Source organism: Arachis hypogaea, chromosome 7 (assembly GCF_003086295.3).
Source record: "Arachis hypogaea cultivar Tifrunner chromosome 7, arahy.Tifrunner.gnm2.J5K5, whole genome shotgun sequence".
Taxonomy (NCBI): Eukaryota; Viridiplantae; Streptophyta; class Magnoliopsida; order Fabales; family Fabaceae; genus Arachis; species Arachis hypogaea.
In genome coordinates, this window is record NC_092042.1 from 17,891,046 (window position 1) to 17,910,700 (window position 19,655).

Here is a 19,655-nt window from a genome sequence, read left to right on the forward strand (position 1 = left end):
ATTAATTGAAAAACAATTTAAAAAGAAAAAAAAAAAAGATAAGATTGTATATCGAGGCAAGATTATTAATCATTCAACTTTCTATTTTGTGGTCTAATGAATGATGGAGCAACTAGGTGAATTTAGCCAAGTTCATGACTGGATTCTCAACTATTGGAAGTATTGCTATTCTAAGCATTCTAAATCATTATGTTGTTATTGGTTGGGAAGCCTTTACAATGGAGCTTTCATCTTTCTTCGTGTTTGTATTAGTCATATTGTGTTTCATGGGGATGAGTGATAAAGGTGACTATTACAGTATGATATGAGATAGAAATCTATTAGACATAATTTCATGTGTAAAAATAGATTTATTCTTTGTACGTGCTATTGGTTCTCTTGCTTTTATAAGCTTTCACTTAGATATTTTCCCCGTTTCAAATCATTGAAATTGAATGCCATTACCATGTTGCTGAAAACGATTTTCAAACCTCAGCAACTGTAAGGGAGCTTTTGGCCAAAACATACGGGAACTTGACGTACTTTGCATATGTATGTATGATTTACCGTCAGTTGGGGAATGAGACAATAGTGTTATTATCATAATTGAGTTACACTTGTTTAGATAGTGGATTGCCACTTTAATACAATCGTGAATTAAACTCTTAGAAAAGGAATTTAATCAATTTATCATAATTACGGTGTCCTGAGTTTTTTCTTATAGAATTATTAAGGCTAATGATATTTTTGTTGAATTTGATTGAGAAATTGGATTGATATTCTAATAATTGTTTATGAAGGAACTTGTTAATGCGGGATGAAGTAAGGATAAAGATTTTTTTTTTGGATGTAAGTAAGGATAAAGATTAAGAATGTGTTTAGAAAGCATAAAATTAGAATTTTCTTGAGAATTAAATTCTTTTTCTTTCTTTTAAAACATAAAAATTACATGAATTTAAACTCTTTTAAAAATTTTAATTCTCATCTTCAAGCCCAAAATAAATCACAAATCCAACCTAATGAAATTTGAATTTAAAGTTAAAATATCTAAACTAACCCTAACATAATTTAATTTTTTAAATATTCCCATTTCTCTTTTCTTTTCTCCCTTCCCTCAATATGAGGGTAACATAATAATATTACATATATTTTAACCATTCTTTTTTCATTTAATTTATTTTATTCCAAATTTAAGAAGTAGGGTGAGAATTGAATCGCAAATCAATTTTTTCTAGAATTCAATTCAATTCCATCTCATTAAAATTTTCAAACACACTTTAATTAAGTGTAAATTCTGAAACTAAGCAGCATTTGCAATAGCCACCAAAGGATTCAAGAGGACCAATCATATGAATGTTAGTACAACCAAGGAATTCATTTGCCCATGGCAGCAAATCTCTCTTAAGTTTCTAGACTAACAAAATCATTAACAAAAACATAATTTTCTGACCACAGTAATCACCTTGGAAAAATATGAGCATCAAACAACTCAGAACATATGCTTAATTCTAGAGTGTCTTTTTCTCACTTTCTTCTCTATTCTGCATTCTGCAAAATATTTTCAAGTACATTTAGAAAATGCAGCATGAAAAGAGTAGGACCTCCACAACTCAAACCACCACAGATTAGAGCATCTGAATGGATGAACAATGCTAATTATTGACATAAAGATTCACATCAATTGTATTTTCCATTTAAAAAAGCACAATCATTTGTTCTTTGCACACAACCACACCACATAACAATTGTACTGCACATTAATTAGGGAAAAATTAACACATAGCACGCCCAAGTCAACTAAGAATCTAAGATATCCTGGACAAAGTCAAAAATTGTCTCAAAATCAGAATCTACAGAGTGATAGTGAATAATGCAAAGTATATAGTTCATTCACAGTCACAATTAAAAAGAACAACAATTAGGAATACTAAAATTCAACATCGAAAGGAGCTAAATTTCATTTGAAGCAGAACCTCTAACACCAAAAATCACATAAAAATCACATAAATTCTCAATCTTTTTTCGAGCTTACGGTGTCAGAAGACAACGTGAAACTGCGGCGTGTTGGATTCAACGGCGGGGAGGAACTCTATCCCTACAGTATTTTCACTACAGTATCATCAATCAAGGCAAAATCCTTGGAGTCAACAATCAGCTCAATCACATCCTGCCCAAAAGCTTCCTCCGCAGCATAACCATACATATTTTCAGCACTCCGGTTCCTGCAAAATCATTGCAAATCAAATTCAAGAGAGTGAAGGGGTGGAGAAAACTCTAAATATAGGTCCCTCACTCCTCACAATTCATGCAATCAACAAGACAAGGACAAAACATATCAAAACCAACATGCACATCCATTTTTAGCTAATACGGATTGCGCTGCGAAGATGAGTGGACGAGAGAGACGACAAAGGGAGAGGAAGAGAAAATGCATCCATGAATTGAAAAGGCATAATGATTAACTAACCTCCAAGCGTTGAGGCAACGTCTTGCGTGGCGGAAGCAGGTTGCGCGGCGACGGAAGCAGGTTCCGCGACGGCGGAAGCAGGTTGCGGTGTCGTCTGAGGCGTGTTGCAGCGGCGAGGATTGGCGAACGAGAGATACAGCAGAGGAAGAGGATGAGAGAATGGTAGTGATTGAAATTGGATGAAAAACCTTAGCAGACATGCTTCTTTTCTCTAAATCTAAAATTAAAAGAAAAAAAAGTATAAAAACAAAAAATTTAAGGGATCAAAATCTAATTAATAATTTTTTTAACAAAAAGGTATATTTTATAATTATTTTAATGATGGTTAATCATATTCCTATAGAAAAATAGAAGTAAGGAATCTATGACTTATTAATCAATAATACTAAAGAAACAAAAAAAATTAAAATTTATTTTATTTAATATTTATTAATTATTAAATTTATTAATTATTATAATAATTAATAAATATTAAATAAGATAAGTTCTAACTTATTTTAATTTTTTTTTTTACTAAACATTTCCAAACATTAATATTCTGAAATGATCAAAACCAATTAATGAAAGCATTAGTGACTAATAAGGGGTTGTACAAAAACCATTAGTAAAAGTCAAATTTATCCGGCTTTATAATTGGATCCGATTTAAATTCGGTCTGAAAGAGTCCCAACTCATTATTTGAGCTAGCCACCATGTTTATCAAGTGATGTGTCAAATTAATTAGTATAAACAATTTTATAGGGTTATTCAATTAGATTTATACATTTAAATGATTTTTTAAATAATAAATTTAAAAATTAGTTGTTTTAATAATGCAATATTATACGATTAGATGTTTATATAAAACTTTTTTATACTAATAATATATAAAAATTAAATTCTATGTATATGACAACATTTTTTTAAGTTTAATTTAAAAGTGAATCCTAGCCTGTATATATTTTTCTTTTTACGTTTATTTTTTTATTTTTATAAAAATAAAGTCAACAAATATAAATTTTAGATTGTTTGTTATAACAATTTCAATATTATGTTATAAAATTATTTATTTTAAAATCTTAAATTGTTACATAATTATATATGAATAATTATATATGTTTCTAAAACAATTTACTTAATAATAAAAATCTAACGGATTTTTACGTGTGTAAAGAGAATATGGAAGATCGATGTACCACACGGGGATACGAATACCCACAACCGATTGATTTTTAACTACATACCTTCTTTTATTTTATGAAGTACAAATAATTATATATCTAATATATTTTAGACAAAATATTTGGCCAATATACGTATTTTTTATATTCAATGGTATTTTAATAAAAAATAAAAAATACTTTTTTGACACATTTTGGTATAATTAAGTATCATCATATATAGGTATTCACCTTTATTATTGGCTAATATTCTTAAAATAAATTTAAAAATAATATATATTATTATTTATTAATACAAAAATTATCATAAATAGTTTATAAATAAAATTTTACAACTAAGTAAAATATTTAATAATATCTAATTAAATTATTATAATCGTTTTTTATATCACGCACTTCTTTTTCTTCTTCGCACGCCTCTAATCGTTCCACCTCTGATGCTGATGTTGCTGTTTTTTCTTTTTCTTCATCTTTCTCTTTCATTATTGTCGTCATCATCACCACACCACAACATCTATCTCCTCTTCCTTCTTTTTTTTTCTCATTTGAATTTGATCTCTTCCTTCTTTTTTTTCTTCCTCCTCCATCATCATCGTTAGCATTGTCGTTATTATTATCGTCGTCAACTTTTTCTTATACGTATAACAGTTCAAATCCAGAAAGCACCGAAATTATTTAATGATGACGATACGTAAACAAACTCAATTCAAAACAAGCACAGACCAAGTACACCTTATTTAAATCTAGAATGCACCAAAATTACTTAATGATGACGACACACATGCAAACTCAGTTCAAAACAAGAGACCAAGTGCACTTTATTTAAATCCAAATTACACCAAAATTACTTAATGATGACGACACACAAACTCGGTTCAAAACAAGCACGTATAGACCAAGTGCACCTTATTTAAATTCAGAATGCACCGAAATTATTTAATGATGACGACACACAAGCAAATTCAGTTCAAAATAAGTACAGACCAAGTGCACCTAATTTAAATCTAGAATGTACTGAAATTATAAACAAACTTAGTTCAAAACAAGCACATACCAAGTGTACCTTATTTTAAATTTAGAATGCACCGAAATTATTTAATAATGATGACACAAACAAATTCTTCCTCTTTCTCCTTCTCCTTCTTCATTATCATCATCTTCTTTTTCTTCTTTTTTTTTTTTCATCTTCTCCTTTTTATTTTACCTTCTCATAATTCTTCTTATTTTACTCTTTTAACAAGAATAAAAACAAAAAAAAATAAAAAACACATAATACTGCAAAATTACTATGAAAAGGATGAGAAAAAAACACAATAAAAGAACGACAATGAAAAAAATACACAAAAAAAAAGAACGTGAAGAAAAAGGAGGAGAAACGCGAAGGAAGAGGAAAAAGGAAGAATGCGGGATATGAACGTTTACTTAATAAAAATAATCGTCAGAGTATGTATTCAGGCTCTTACTAATAAAACTGATTTTTATTTATTTGAACTAATTTCTTGAACTTAGTTATCCAAAAAACTTAAATGTATAACAAAATTGATAATTTTTTTTTTGTCACACAAAACTGAGTTTATATATTTAAAAAATATATTAAGAACATTTAATAATTATATTTTAATATTAATAAAATATTAAAATATTATAATAATTTATCTAAAAATAAAATATTTTATATTTTATATGCATTCTAAATTCTATATGCCTTTGTATCTGATAAAAAAATTAAAATGAATGTATCTAAATATGTCTCATGTAGTGCTGTATCTATGTCCGTATCCCTCTGCTGACAAACGTACGCTAGAGGTGGAATGAACATGAAGATGAAAAAGACCATAAACCTTACCTTGGACATGACTTTAAATAGGACCACAGTATTATCTCAAAAAACCGTATACTCACTACACGTATACGTACCCCTACCCTTGGAGACACAAAGGTATCCAAGTGAGATCTCCCACTCATTAATACGAGGAACATAACTAAAGCCTAAAGGTCCAATTTCATAGTCCATATAACTGTAGACACATGAGAGCCTTATATAGTACATAACAATTTACAAGCTTCTACAAACCCAAGTTATCCGTAGAACATGTATAAGCTATTAGTTGCTGGATCTACATTATTTTATATATTGTTTAATGATGAAAAATATAAAAAAAAAAGTATAGTTAATATTAAATATTATTTTTTAGAGAATTTAAATTTAAAATTTATAATTAGGATTTAAAATTAACAATTTATAATTTATAATCTAAAATTTAAGATAAATAAAATAATTTGAAATAGTTAGTTGATGCATTGGTTGAAAGAAGTTGATTTCCTAACATTACTCTTTAATCATTTATAGTGTCCTAAATATTTTGAAAATATTTTTTTGTGATTACTCTAATAACCTCACAATTTTCTTTTACAATAATTATAATTTACTAGAGAAAGTGGTTATCGTAATTTTGACTTTTAGTGAGTAGTGGTTGTCATCAACTACACAAAATTAAGATACCAATTGGAAAAATGTGGTGGAGATATGTATTAGGTCCACTGGGCTGTTAAATAGGGTTGATTCTGATTCTGATTCTGATTGAAGGAAAAAACAATGGAGCTTATAGTGTTGTCAATTTTGCGGATGCATTGTTGCTTTAGCTGGTTACAAATTATTGTGACAAGACTGTATATCACTTCATTGTTTGAATATAATTAATATACTTATGCTTAATGGTGGACCTAATACAAATCGATCTCGACCATATTTTCTGATATCACTTGTCATGGGGTGGGGGAGATTTCTTAATAGGATCCGTTTCCAACTTTTCTTTTTATGTGCAATTTACTTTTTTTTCGAATTAAATCTCTTTATTTATTTATTTATTTTTTAAATTAGAATTGAGATTTGAATTCGTGATTTTTAAATAAATAGGAAGAGACTATTTGAGTTATAGCTGGTTGACTAAATCCTTTTAAATTTATAAAGATAGTAAAATAAAAAAAAATAAGAATCTAATCAATTAATGTAATAAAACTCATATTAGATGATAAAATTTATAAAAAATATAAATTAACTGTAATTAATTTTTTACAGTATGTTTTATTCAATTTTCTCACTTCAAATAACCTTTTTTCTTGCAGTACTAGCAACTTGGTGTGTCACTTTTTAACAACTCAATTAACAATGATGATAATAAGTTTCATTTTATGATAAAAAAAACTTTGAATAAAGTATCATTTTTGTCTCTAATATTTGATGTAAGTCTCAAAGTTGTCCCTAACATTTCATTCGTCCTATTTAAGCTCCTAACGTTTCAAAATTGGCTCAATGTTGTCCTGCCGTTAGAAATCCGTTAACAGAATTGATGGCGGGACAAAATTGAGACGATTTTGAAACGTTAGGGACTTAAATAGGACAAAAACGTTAGGGACAAAAATGATACATAAAAATAAATTTTAATTTAATTTTATCTTTCAATAATATTAATTTTTTACTATACATAATATTCAATTATTTTTTAATTACATCTAAATAAATTACACTTAATCACATTATTTTCATTTTAAATAAATTTATTTTTTTATAATTTTAAAAAATTTTGATATATTAGAGACAAAAGGTATAATTTATATTTTATTGTATATATTATTTTTTTCTTTTCTGCAAATTTATATACTAGTCATTCTACAAATATTTCATGATAACTAAAAATCTTTAAGAGTAAAATTATAAAAAAATAATTTATTTAAAATAAAAGTAATATGATTAAGTGTAATTTACTTAGATATAATTAAAAAATAATTGAATACTATGTATAGTAAAAAATTGATATTATTGAAGGATAAAATTAAAATTTATTTTATGTATCATTTTTGTCCCCAACGTTTTCGTCCTATTTAAGTCCCTAACGTTTCAAAATCGTCTCAATTTTGTCCTGCTGTCAATTCTATTAACAAATCCCTAACGGCAGGATAACATTGAGTCAATTTTGAAACGTTAGGGACTTAAATAGGATGAATAAAACGTTAGGAACAACTTTAGGACTTACTCCAAACGTTGGGGACAAAAACGATACTTTACTCAACAACTTTTTGCTGACTCTTGATTGGAATAATAATACTAAGCAAAAATGTAAATCACCAAAAATTACACAAAATTATGTTTGTACTATATTTTGTGTATAAGTTTTTTGTAGAATGTTTTTATAGTATAAAAGACAATTTTTTTAAATTTTTTATTAATCATTTTTAATATCAAAATAATAAAAATTGTAAAAAAAATACACAAAGATAATGCATATTATATTCTCGAAATTATTTGTAATATTTGTAAAAAATTGTAATTGGCAGAATTTGTAGTATTGTTTCTGGCAAAGATTTTTTTTAAATAAACTTTACAGAAAGCTGTTTGAATTTAAATTTATATAATGAATAATGTTCTATTTATTTAGTTCTATACTATTGTTTTACCACAATAAACATGTTCGGTTTATTTTACAGACCAGGTGTGTCGTGGATGAACAATTTGTCCCAAAGGTCGGGATGATTTTCAAGACATTAGAAGAAGTTGGAAAGTTCTACAAAAAATTATTCTAAACTTGCCAATTTTTCTACCAAAATAAGGAACACGACTTGGAAGGGAAACGAGATTAAGAATCAACTAATCGTATACAGCAGAGAAGGGATGTGAAAATCTAAGATATATCTTACTCTGAAGACAAATCCCTCAACCAGCATAAACTGTCCAGCTAGGATCTACATACACATATTGAAGAACGTCGGTCTCTGGACAATTTCTAAAGTCGTTTTGAATCACTCACACCCCTGCTGTTCAGACCGAACAAAGATGCTAAAACAACACAGGGAGCTAAGCATGTTCGTGCATCGCACCATCGAAACCAACGAGGAAGCCGGTATCAGACCGAGCAAAACTTACCAATCATTCGTAGCAGCAGCCGACAGTCACCGGAAACTAAGTTTTATAGAAAAAGACGTGAGGAATTATATCACAAGGAAAGTACAGAATGTTTTCAACAAGACGATGCCAATGAATTCAGGAAGTACCTGCTAAGAATGAAAGAGAAGAACCATCTTTTCGAGCTCAACTTCGAAGGCGATCACTCCATCAAAAATGCATTCTGGGCTGATGCAAGAAGCAAGGCTGCATGCGAGTATTTCAGAGATGTGGTTTCATTCGACACCACCTGCAACACAAACCGATATTTGGTTCACCCAAATTAAGTCTTTACGTTCACCAAATCTACACATTTCGGTTCATCATATTGTGAGAGTGTCCATTTATGCAGGTACAATCTAGTTTTTGGTTCTTTTTTGGGCATGAATCACCACGGTCAGTCGACACTTCTCAGATGCATGCTAATGAAAAACAAGGACATCCAATCATTCAAATGATTATTTGAGTGTTCGCTTCATTGCATGGGAGGGAAGGCACCAAAAGGCATTCTCACCGACCAAGCAATGTGCATCGATGCAAAAGGCCATCGAGATGTGCATGCCAACAACAATTCACTGCTAGTGCATCTGGCACATCAAGAAGAAGATCCCAAACAAACTAAACGGCTACAAGCGACACGAAGAAATCAAACAAGAGATGGGTCATGTAGCCCACCACGTCATTTGGAATTCATTCACAAAAGACGGATTCGACAAAAACTAGAACGATTTCATTACAAAGTACACCTCGGAGGCAACAAGTGGCTCTCAGGTAACTGAGGTTTTAATTCGAATTATTTTCATGCCATTACCTTTTGGGCCAAAACATGCATAGATTTCAGTTTAGTACAGCTAATTGGTTTGGTTCATTCTGCAAAGCTATATAAGGATCACCATATATGGATTCTAGTTTACCTGGATCACCATTTCTAGATTGGGATGAGAAGCACAAAAAGGAGTGAGAGCATGCATGCATTTTTAAACAAGTTCATCATACGCAACAGCTCCATGAATCAATTAGTGAAGCAATAGGACAATTGCCTAGGAAGCAGAGAGCAAAGAGAGAGAGAATTCAACACTACAGATTTTCACACCGTGATACCGTACGCAACAAAATCAGCAATAGATGCCCAGTTTCAGCATGTGTATACCCACGAGAAGTCAGGAAAGTTCAAAGACAATTCAGAGAAAAGGTGAACTGCATCACATGATCAATGCATTCCACCCTAGGTTTCACAACATACGAAGTCATAGAGCAGGTTTCTAAGTCCACATTCAACAAGTTTTTCGTCACCTGCGACGCAGTATTACGAAAGGTAAAGTGCCAGTGCCTGCTATTCGAGCCACGGGGCATACTGTGCCGCCATTCCCTGAGCGTCCTAAGCTTTGAGCGAGTAGATAATGTGGCACTGAAATACATACTGGAACGCTGGAGCAAGAACATAAAAAGGAGGCACACACACATCAAGAGCAGCCATGACGAGTGGTGGACGAAATTGTGATATAAGAGTTCCAGGCACTGTTAGAGAAGCTCACAACTCCGTTCAACTTAACCAGCAAGTGTACTGGGTCATCCAAGTAATACCTTACGTGAGTAAGGGTCGATCCCACAGAGATTGTTGGTATGAAGCAAGCTATGGTCACCTTGTAAATCTCAGTTAGGCAGATTAAATGGTTATGGGTTTCGAAAATTAATAATAAATAGAAAATAAAAAGGGATAGAAATACTTATGTAACTCAATAGTGGGAATTTCAGATAGGCGTGTGGAGATGCTAGAATCCTTTCGAATCTCTACTTTCTTATTGCTCTCATCCAATCCTTCTTACTCCTTTCCATGGCAAGCTGTATGTAGGGCATCACCATCATCAATGGCTACTTTTAATCCTCTCGGGAAAATGGTCCTATGCGCTGTCACTGCACGGCTAATCGTCTGGAGGCATCACCCTTGTTGATAGCTACATCCCATCCTCTCAGTGAAAATGGTCCAAATGCTCTGTCACAGCACGGCTAATCATCTGTCGATTCTCAATCAGGTTGGAGTAGAATCCATTGATTCTTTTGCGTTTGTCATCACGCCCAGCCTTCAGGAGTTTGAAGCTCGTCACAGTCATTCAATACCGGAATCCTACTCGGAATACCACAGACAATGTTAGACTTTCCGGATTCCCAGGATCCTACTCGGAATACCACAGACAAGGTTATACTTTCCGGATCCTCATGAATGCCGCCATCTATCTAGCTTATACCACAAAGATTCTGTTGGGGAATCTAAGAGATATGCGTCCGGCCTAAAGTAGAACGGAAGTGGTTGTCAGTCACGCGCGTTCATAGGTGAGAATGATGATGAGTGTCACGGATCATCACATTCATCAAAGTGTTGTGCAACGTATATCTTGGAATAAGAATAAAAGAGAATTGAATAGAAAATAATATTAATTGTATTGAGACTTGAGGTACAGCAGAGCTCCACACCCTTAATCTATGGTGTGTAGAAACTCCACCGTTGAAAATACATAAGTAAAAGGCTCAGGCATGGCCGAATGGCCAGCCCCCCAAAACGTGATCAATAGTCTTCTTAGATGAAGAATAAAATAAAACTGAGACCAAAGATGTATAATACAATAGTTAAATGTCCTATATATACTAGACTAGCTACTAGGGTTTACATGAGTAAGTAATTGATGCCTAAATCCACTTCCGGGGCCCACTTGGTGTGTGCTTGGGCTGAGCTTGATCTACCCACAAGCTGAGGCTTTTCTTGGAGTTGAAGGCCGAGTTATAGCGTGTTTCTGGCGTTCAACTCCGGGTTATGACGTGTTTCTGGCGTTTAACTCCAGACAGCAGCATATACTTGGCGTTGAGCGCCACTTTACGTCGTCAATTCCCAAATAAAGTATGGACTATTATATATTGCTGGAAAGCTCTAGATGTCTACTTTCCAACGCCGTTGAGAGCGCACCATTTGGAGTTCTGTAGCTCCAGAAAATCCATTTTGAGTGCAGGGAAGTTAGATTCCAACAGCATCAGCTGTCCTTTTGTCAGCCTTTTTTCAGAGTTTTGCTCAAGTCCCTCAATTTCAGCCAGAAATTACCTGAAATCACAAAAAAAAACACAAACGCATAGTAAAGTCCAGAAATGTGAATTTAACATAAAAACTAATGAAAACATCCCTAAAAGTAGCTTGAACTTACTAAAAACTACCTAAAAACAATGCCAAAAAGCGTATAAATTATCCGCTCATCACAACACCAAACTTAAATTGTTGCTTGTCCCCAAGCAACTGAAAATAAAATAGGATAAAAAGAAGAGAATATACTATAAATTCCAAAATATCAATGAATATTAATTCTAATTAGATGAGCGGGACTTGTAGCTTTTTGCTTCTGAACAGTTTTGGCATCTCACTTTTTCCTTTGAAGTTTAGAATGATTGGCTTCTCTAGGAACTTAGAATTTTGGATAGTGTTATTGACTTTCCTAGTTAAGCATGTTGATTTTTGAACACAGCTACTTATGAGTCTTGGCCGTGGCCCTAAGCACTTTGTTGTCCAGTATTACCACCGGATACATAAATGCCACAGACACATGACTGGGTGAACCTTTTCAGATTGTGACTCAGCTTTGCTAGAGTCCCCAGTTAGAGGTGTCCAGAGCTCTTAAGCACACTCTTTTGCTTTGGATCACGACTTTAACCACTCAGTCTCAAGCTTTACACTTGGACCTTCATGACACAAGCACATGGTTAGGGACAGCTTGATTTAGCCGCTTAGGCCTGGATTTGGGCCCTCCTATCCATTGATGCTCAAAGCCTTGGATCTTTTTTACCCTTGCCTTTTGGTTTTAAGGGCTATTGGCTTTTTCTGCTTGTTTTTTTCTTTTTCTTTCTATATATATTTTTTCGCCACTTTTTTTTTTCACAAGCTTTTGCTTTTTCACTGCTTTTTCTTGCTTCAAGAATCAATTTGATGATTCTTCAGATCATCAATAACATTTCTCTTTGTTCATCATTCTTTCAAGAGCCAACAGTTTTAACATTCATAAACAACAAGATCAAAAATATGCACTGTTCAAGCATTCATTCAGAAAACAAAAAGTATTGTCACCACTTCAATATAATTAAATTAAATTCAAGGATAAATTCGAAATTCATGTACTTCTTGTTCTTTTGAATTAAAAACAATTTTCATTTAGGAAAGGTGAAGGATTAATGGATTTTATTCATAGCTTTAAGACATGGTTACTACATACTAATGATCATGAAGTAAAGACACAAAACATAAATGAACACAACATAAAAACCGAAAAGCAGAAAGAAATAAGAACAAGGAATGAATCCACCTTAGTGAGGATGGCGCCTTCTTGAAGGTCCAATGGTGCTTTTTGAGCTCCTTTATGTCTCTTCCTTGCTTCTGTTGCATGATTCCTAGTAATTTTGGTGTTCCTATCCTTAGTTGCTCCCAATAATTGTGTGGAGGACAATTTATCCCCTGAGGTATCTCAGGGATCTCTTGATTTGCAGTCAAATATTCTACCACTGAGCTATAAACCTTTTACATGAGTCTTTCCATCTCCCATGACTCAGAGGTGGAAGCTTTTGTCTTCCCTTTTTTCTCTTCTTCTTTTTTTTTTTGAGGTTTCTCTGGCCTTAGGTGCCATCAATGGTTATGGAAAAACAAAAAGCTATGCTTTTACCACACCAAACTTAGAAAATTGCTCGCCCTCGAGCAAGAGAAGAAAGAAATGATGAAGAATAAGAAGAAGATATGGAAAAGATGGAGGGATATGTGTATTCGGCTATATGGGTGGGATTGGGTGGGAAAGAGATTTTGAATGTTGAAGGTAGGTGGGGTGTTTGGGGAAGAGTGGATGGGTGTGAGTGGTGAATGGAAAACAGAAGGGATGACCATGAATGGAGAGAGAGAGGGCGAGGTAGGTGGGGATCCTGTGAGGTCCACAGATCCTGAGGTGTCAAGGAATAAAATCCCTGCACCAAATAGGCATGTAAAATGCCTTTGCACACCATTCTGGCGTTTAAACGCCGAGTGGTGCACATTCTGGGTGTTCAACGCCCATATGTAACATGTTTCTGGCGTTGAACGCCAGTTTCATGCTTGTTACTGGCGTTCAGCGCCAGCTTTTCCTCTAGGCACATTCCTGGCGTTCAAACGCCAGAATGTTGCTTGTTTCTGGCGTTCAGCGCCAGATTCATGCTCTGTTCTGGCGTTGAACGCCAGCCAGATGCTCCTTACTGGCGTTGAACGCCAGTCTGTGCTTCCTCCAGGGTGTGATTTTTTTCTTCTGTTGTTTTTTATTCTGTTTTTAATTTTTATTATTTTTTCGTGACTCCTCATGATCATGTACCTAATAAAACACAAAATAACAATAAAATAAAATAAAATAAAAATTAGATAAATAAAATTGGGTTGCCTCCCAACAAGCGCTTCTTTAATGTCAATAGCTTGACAGTGGGCTCTCATGGAGCCACAAAGGTGATCAGGTCAATGTTGTATAGTCCCAACACCAAACTTAGAGTTTGGATATGAGGTCTTAACACCAAACTTAGAGTTTGGTTGTGGCCTCCCAACACCAAATTTAGAGTTTGACTGTAGGGGCTCTTCTTGACTCTGAACTGAGAGAAGCTCTTCATGCTTACTCTCTTTTGTCACAGAGGGATGGCCATGTGTCTTAAACACAAGGTAGTCCCCATTCAATTGAAGGACTAATTCACCTCTGTTGACATCTATCACAGCTTCTGTTGTGGCTAGGAAAGGTCTTCCAAGGATGATGCATTCATCCTCTTCCTTCCTAGTGTCTAAGATTATGAAATCAGCAGGGATGTAAAGGCCTTCAACCTTTACTAACACGTCCTCCACTATTCCATAAGCTTGCCTCAATGACTTGTCTGCCAATTGTAATGAGAACAAGGCAGGTTGTACCTCAATGATCCGCAGCTTCTCCATTACAGAGAGTGGCATAAGATTTATCCCTGACCCCAGATCACACAGAGCTTTTGCAAAGGTCATGGTGCCTATGGTACAAGGTATCAAAAACTTGCCAGGATCTTGTTTCTTTTGAGGTAAAATTTGCTGAATGCAGGTATACAGTTCACTAATGAGCAAGGGAGGTTCACTTTTCCAAGTCTCATTACCAAACAACTTGGCATTCAGCTTCATGATAGCTCCTAAATATTGAGCAACTTGCTCTCCAGTCACATCTTCATCCTCTTTAGAGGAAGAATAGTCTTCAGAGCTCATGAATGGCAGAAGGAGATTTAATGGAATCTCTATGGTCTCTATATGAGCCTCAAATTCCTGTGGATCCTTAATAGGAAACTCCTTCTTGCTTGAGGGACGTCCCAGGAGGTCTTTCTCACTAGGATTTTCGTCCTCCTCCTCCCTTGTGCATTCGGCCATATTGATTATATCAATGGCCTTGCACTCTCCTTTTGGATTCTCTTCTGTATTGCTTGGGAGAATACTGGGAGGAGTTTCAATGACTTTCTTACTCAGCTGGCCCACTTGTGCCTCCAGATTTCTAATGGAGGATCTTGTTTCACTCATGAAACTGAAAGTGGCCTTTGCCAGATCAGAGACTAGATTGGCTAAATTAGAAGTGTTTTGTTCAGAATTCTCTGTCTGTTGCTGAGAAGATGATGGAAAAGACTTGCTATTGCTCAGCCTGTTGCGTCCACCATTGTTAAAGCCTTGTTGAGGCTTATGTTGATCCTTCCATGAGAAATTTGGATGATTTCTCCATGATGAGTTATAGGTGTTTCCATAAGGTTCACCCATGTAATTAACCTCTGCCATGGCAGGGTTTTCAGGATCATAAGCTTCTTCAGAAGCTGCCTCTTTAGTACTGTTGGATGCATTTTGCCATCCATTTAGATTTTGAGAGATCATGTTGACTTGCTGAGTCAACATTTTGTTCTGAGCCAATATGGCATTCAGCGCATCAATTTCAAGAACTCCTTTCTTCTGAGGTATCCCATTATTCACGGAATTCCTCTCAGAAGTGTACATGAATTGGTTATTTGCAACCATGTCAATGAGTTCTTGAGCTTCTGCAGGTGTTTTCTTTAAGTGAATTGATCCACCTGCAGAATGGTCCAATGACATTTTTGAAAATTCAGATAGGCCATAATAGAATATATCTAATATGGTCCATTCTGAAAACATGTCAGATGGACATCTTTTGGTCAGCTGCTTGTATCTTTCCCAAGCTTCATAGAGGGATTCACCATCTTTTTGTTTGAAGGTTTGAACATCTACTCTCAGCTTGCTCAGCTTTTGAGGAGGAAAGAATTTATCCAAGAAGGCCGTGACCAGCTTATCCCAGGAGTCCAGGCTATCCTTAGGTTGTGAATCCAACCATATTCTAGCTCTGTCTCTTACAGCAAAAGGGAAAAGCATGAGTCTGTAGACTTCAGGATCAACTCCATTTGTCTTAACAGTCTCACAGATCTGTAAGAATTCAGTTAAAAACTAATAAGGATCTTCAGATGGAAGTCCATAGAACTTGCAGTTTTGTTGCATTAAGGCAACTAGCTGAGGTTTCAGCTCAAAATTGTTTGCTCCAATGGCATGAATGGAGATGCTTCTTCCATCAAATTTGGACGTTGGCTTTGTGAAGTCACCGAGCATTCTCCTTGCATTATTATTATTTTCGGCTACCATCTCCTTCTCTTGCTCTAATATTTCTGAAAGGTTACCTTTAGATTGTTGTAACTTAGCTTCTCTTAATTTTCTCTTCAGAGTCCTTTCAGGTTCAGGATCAATTTCAACAAGAGTGCCTTTTTCCTTGTTCCTGCTCATATGGAAGAGAAGAAAATAAGAAAAGAAGAGGAGTCCTCTATGTCACAGTATATAGATTCTTTTATGTTAGTAGAAGAAGAAAGGGGATAATGAAAGGAGAGGGATGAATAGTCTGTGTAAAGAGTAAGGATAGGGGAGGTGATAAGAGATGAAGAGAAGTGTTAGTAAATAAATTGTAAATCATGTTGCTTGTATGCGAAGTTTGTATTCGTAGGTTTTGATGAATGACAAACCAACAAACGACATGAAAGGACAAATCAACAAACATCTTGAATGAACAAACATGAAGAGTTGAAAGCAAACACAACAAACAACAAGAAACTCAAGTCCACAACTTCTGAAGACAAGTATAGAGTCTTAGGACTTAGGTAACTTCTTGTTAAGAACCAATTGTTAAATCTCTCAACACACACTCACAAAAATGTTTTGATGCACATCTTGCAATTCAATGCTAGCCAAAAGGTTTTAAAAACTTGTTTTCAAAGGTACAAAAGCATAGGAATTGACTCCAACAAGTTTGAGTTCAATCCTAAGCATTTTGAAGTGTTTTTAAACCATTCTTTGAGGTTTGCATCGATGCACACTCATCTTGCATCGATGCAAAGCATGCAACGACTTGTTGCATCGATGCAAAGATGCTTGCATCGATGCAACCTAGCTGAAAATTCAAATTTCAGCATCAAAGACACATTTGCATCGATGCAAAGTGTTATGCATCGATGCAAATAATTCAAAAACATAAAAAAACGGCTAGTTTTGACATAAATGCTTCATCCCATTAATTCCCCAACGTTTCTAAGGTTTGGGAAATCTATAAATGGATGGATTAAAGCCTTATTTCATAAGTTTTTGATTCAGAAAAATACCTCATTCATATTCTTACATTCTACACCTTTTTTAAGTGATATAATACACATTTTGAGAGAGAAATATCAATTGGTTCAATAGTGCAAAACTTGTAATCACACACTCTTCTAGAGAGCACTCTTTTCATCTCAACAATTCTTTGAGAATTGTTTTCTTATACACATTGTAAATTGGAGTGTGATCTCCAAGGTTGAGTCAAGAGTTACAAACACTATAGTCGATGAGGATACCAAAGAGGTATACTAAGTACTCAAGGCAAATCTTAGAGAAAGTACCTCTAAGTGGAGTGGGTTAGTATACGAGTGGTGATCATATACCGTGAGGTGTTAGAAACTAAGGACTCGGATTGTAAAAGGTTTTGCGCGAGCACCTTGAAGCTTGGCAATAGTGGAACTTCTCAATTGCGATTGAGAAAGAAAGTGGACGTAGGACAAGAATTGTGCCGAACCACTCTAAATAGCGTTTGCATCTCTCCAAACTCATCTTTTCAATATTATTGTCTTTTACCGTTAAAGCAAATAAATTGTGATCGTGAAGTAGCTTCGTAAGTATTTAAGGAGTGGCTTAAGTCCGATTGGTGAAAAACTTGATCAATTTATTTGAGTTGGTGTCTATTGGAAAGTAAAAGCTCCTTATAAATGCTTAGCAATTGAGTTAAGCTCTTGGAAAAATACTAGTACAATAACACTTTTGCATATTATCTTTAAATTTCGCAAAAAGGTTCATTGTTGTTGGTTTACTCAATTCACCCCCCCTCTTGAGTAATTGTGCATAGGTTCTACATAAATAATTAAATAGAATAAGAGAAGGGAGGGAGAATTTCGAAAATAATTTTGAAAAAGAGGTTAGTATTTTCGAGAATTAAAGATAAGATAAGATTTAAAATTTAAAACAATTAATTAATTAAAAAGAATTTTTTGAAAAAGGGATGAGATATTTTCGAAAATTAGAGAGGGAAAAGTAGTTAGGTGGTTTTGAAAAAGATAAGAAACAAACACAAAGTCAAAGAGTTAGTTGAAAAAGATATTAAAATCAAATTTTAAAAAGATAAGAAGATAAGAAGTTAGATAAGATATTTTAAAATCAAATTTTGAAAAAGATAAAATTTTGAAAAAGATAAGATATGTTTGAAAAAGATTTAATTTTTAAATTAAAATTAATTACTAACAAGAAACTAAAAGATAAGATTCTAGAACTTAAAGATTGAACCTTTCTTAACAAGAAAGTAACAAACTTCAAATTTTTGAATCAATCACATTAATTGTTAGCTAATTTTCGAAAATATGATATAAAGATAAGAAAAAGATTTTGAAAATATTTTGAAAAAGAATTTTGAATTTTTCGAGAAATAGAAAAAAATGAAAAAGATATAATTTTTGAAAAAGATTTTGAAAAGATAAGATTTTTAAAATTGAAATTTTGACTTGACTTGAAAGAAACAACTAATTTTTAAAATTTTTTGACCAAGTCAACCCAAAATTTCGAAAATTTGGAGGGAAATAAGGAAAAGATATTTTTTGTTTTTTTTTAATATTTTAATTATGAGAGAGAAAAACACAATTATGACCCAAAACATAAAAATTTTGGATCAAAACACTTAATGCATGCAAGAACACTATGAATGTCAAGATGAACACCAAGAACACTTTGAAGATCATGATGAACATCAAGAACATAATTTTGAAAAATTTTTGATGCAAAGAAAACATGTAAGACACCAAACTTAGAAATCTTTAATGCATGGACTCTAACAAACGAAAAATGCATATGAAAAACAACAAACAACACAAAACAAAAAATCATCAAGATCAAACAAGAGGATTTACCAAGAACAACTTGAAGATCATGAAGAACACTATGAATGCATGGAATTTTCGAAAAATGCAAGAAAAATTTTTAAATCATGCAATTGACACCAAACTTAAAAATTGACTCAAGACTCAAACAAGAACACAAAATATTTTTGGTTTTTTTATGATTTTATGATTTTTTTTGTATTTTTATTAATTTTTCCGAAAATAAAGTTTGGAAAAACGAAAAAGAAAAGAAAAATTTTGAAAAAGATTTTTGAAAAAAATTTTGAAAAGAAAATTACCTAATCTGAGCAACAAGATGAACCGTCAGTTGTCCATACTCGAACAATCCCCGGCAACGGCGCCAAAAACTTGGTGGACGAAATTGTGATATAAGAGTTCCAGGCATTGTTAGAGAAGCTCACAACTCCGTTCAACTTAACCAGCAAGTGTACCGGGTCATCCAAGTAATACCTTACGTGAGTAAGGGTCGATCCCACAGAGATTGTTGGTATGAAGCAAGCTATGGTCACCTTGTAAATCTCAGTTAGGCAGATTAAATGGTTATGGGTTTCAAAAATTAATAATAAATAGAAAATAAAAAGGGATAGAAATACTTATGTAAATCAATAGTGGG

General features: G+C 33.4%; 1 non-coding gene across 1 annotated transcript; it reads left to right on the top strand.

The window, feature by feature from the left end:
* The first annotated feature begins 15,720 nt into the window (after positions 1-15,720).
* LOC112704251 (small nucleolar RNA R71) lies at positions 15,721-15,824 on the top strand. Its single transcript, XR_003154886.1, has one exon. It is a non-coding gene; the product is annotated as a small nucleolar RNA R71 (small nucleolar RNA).
* The last annotated feature ends 3,831 nt before the right edge of the window (positions 15,825-19,655 follow it).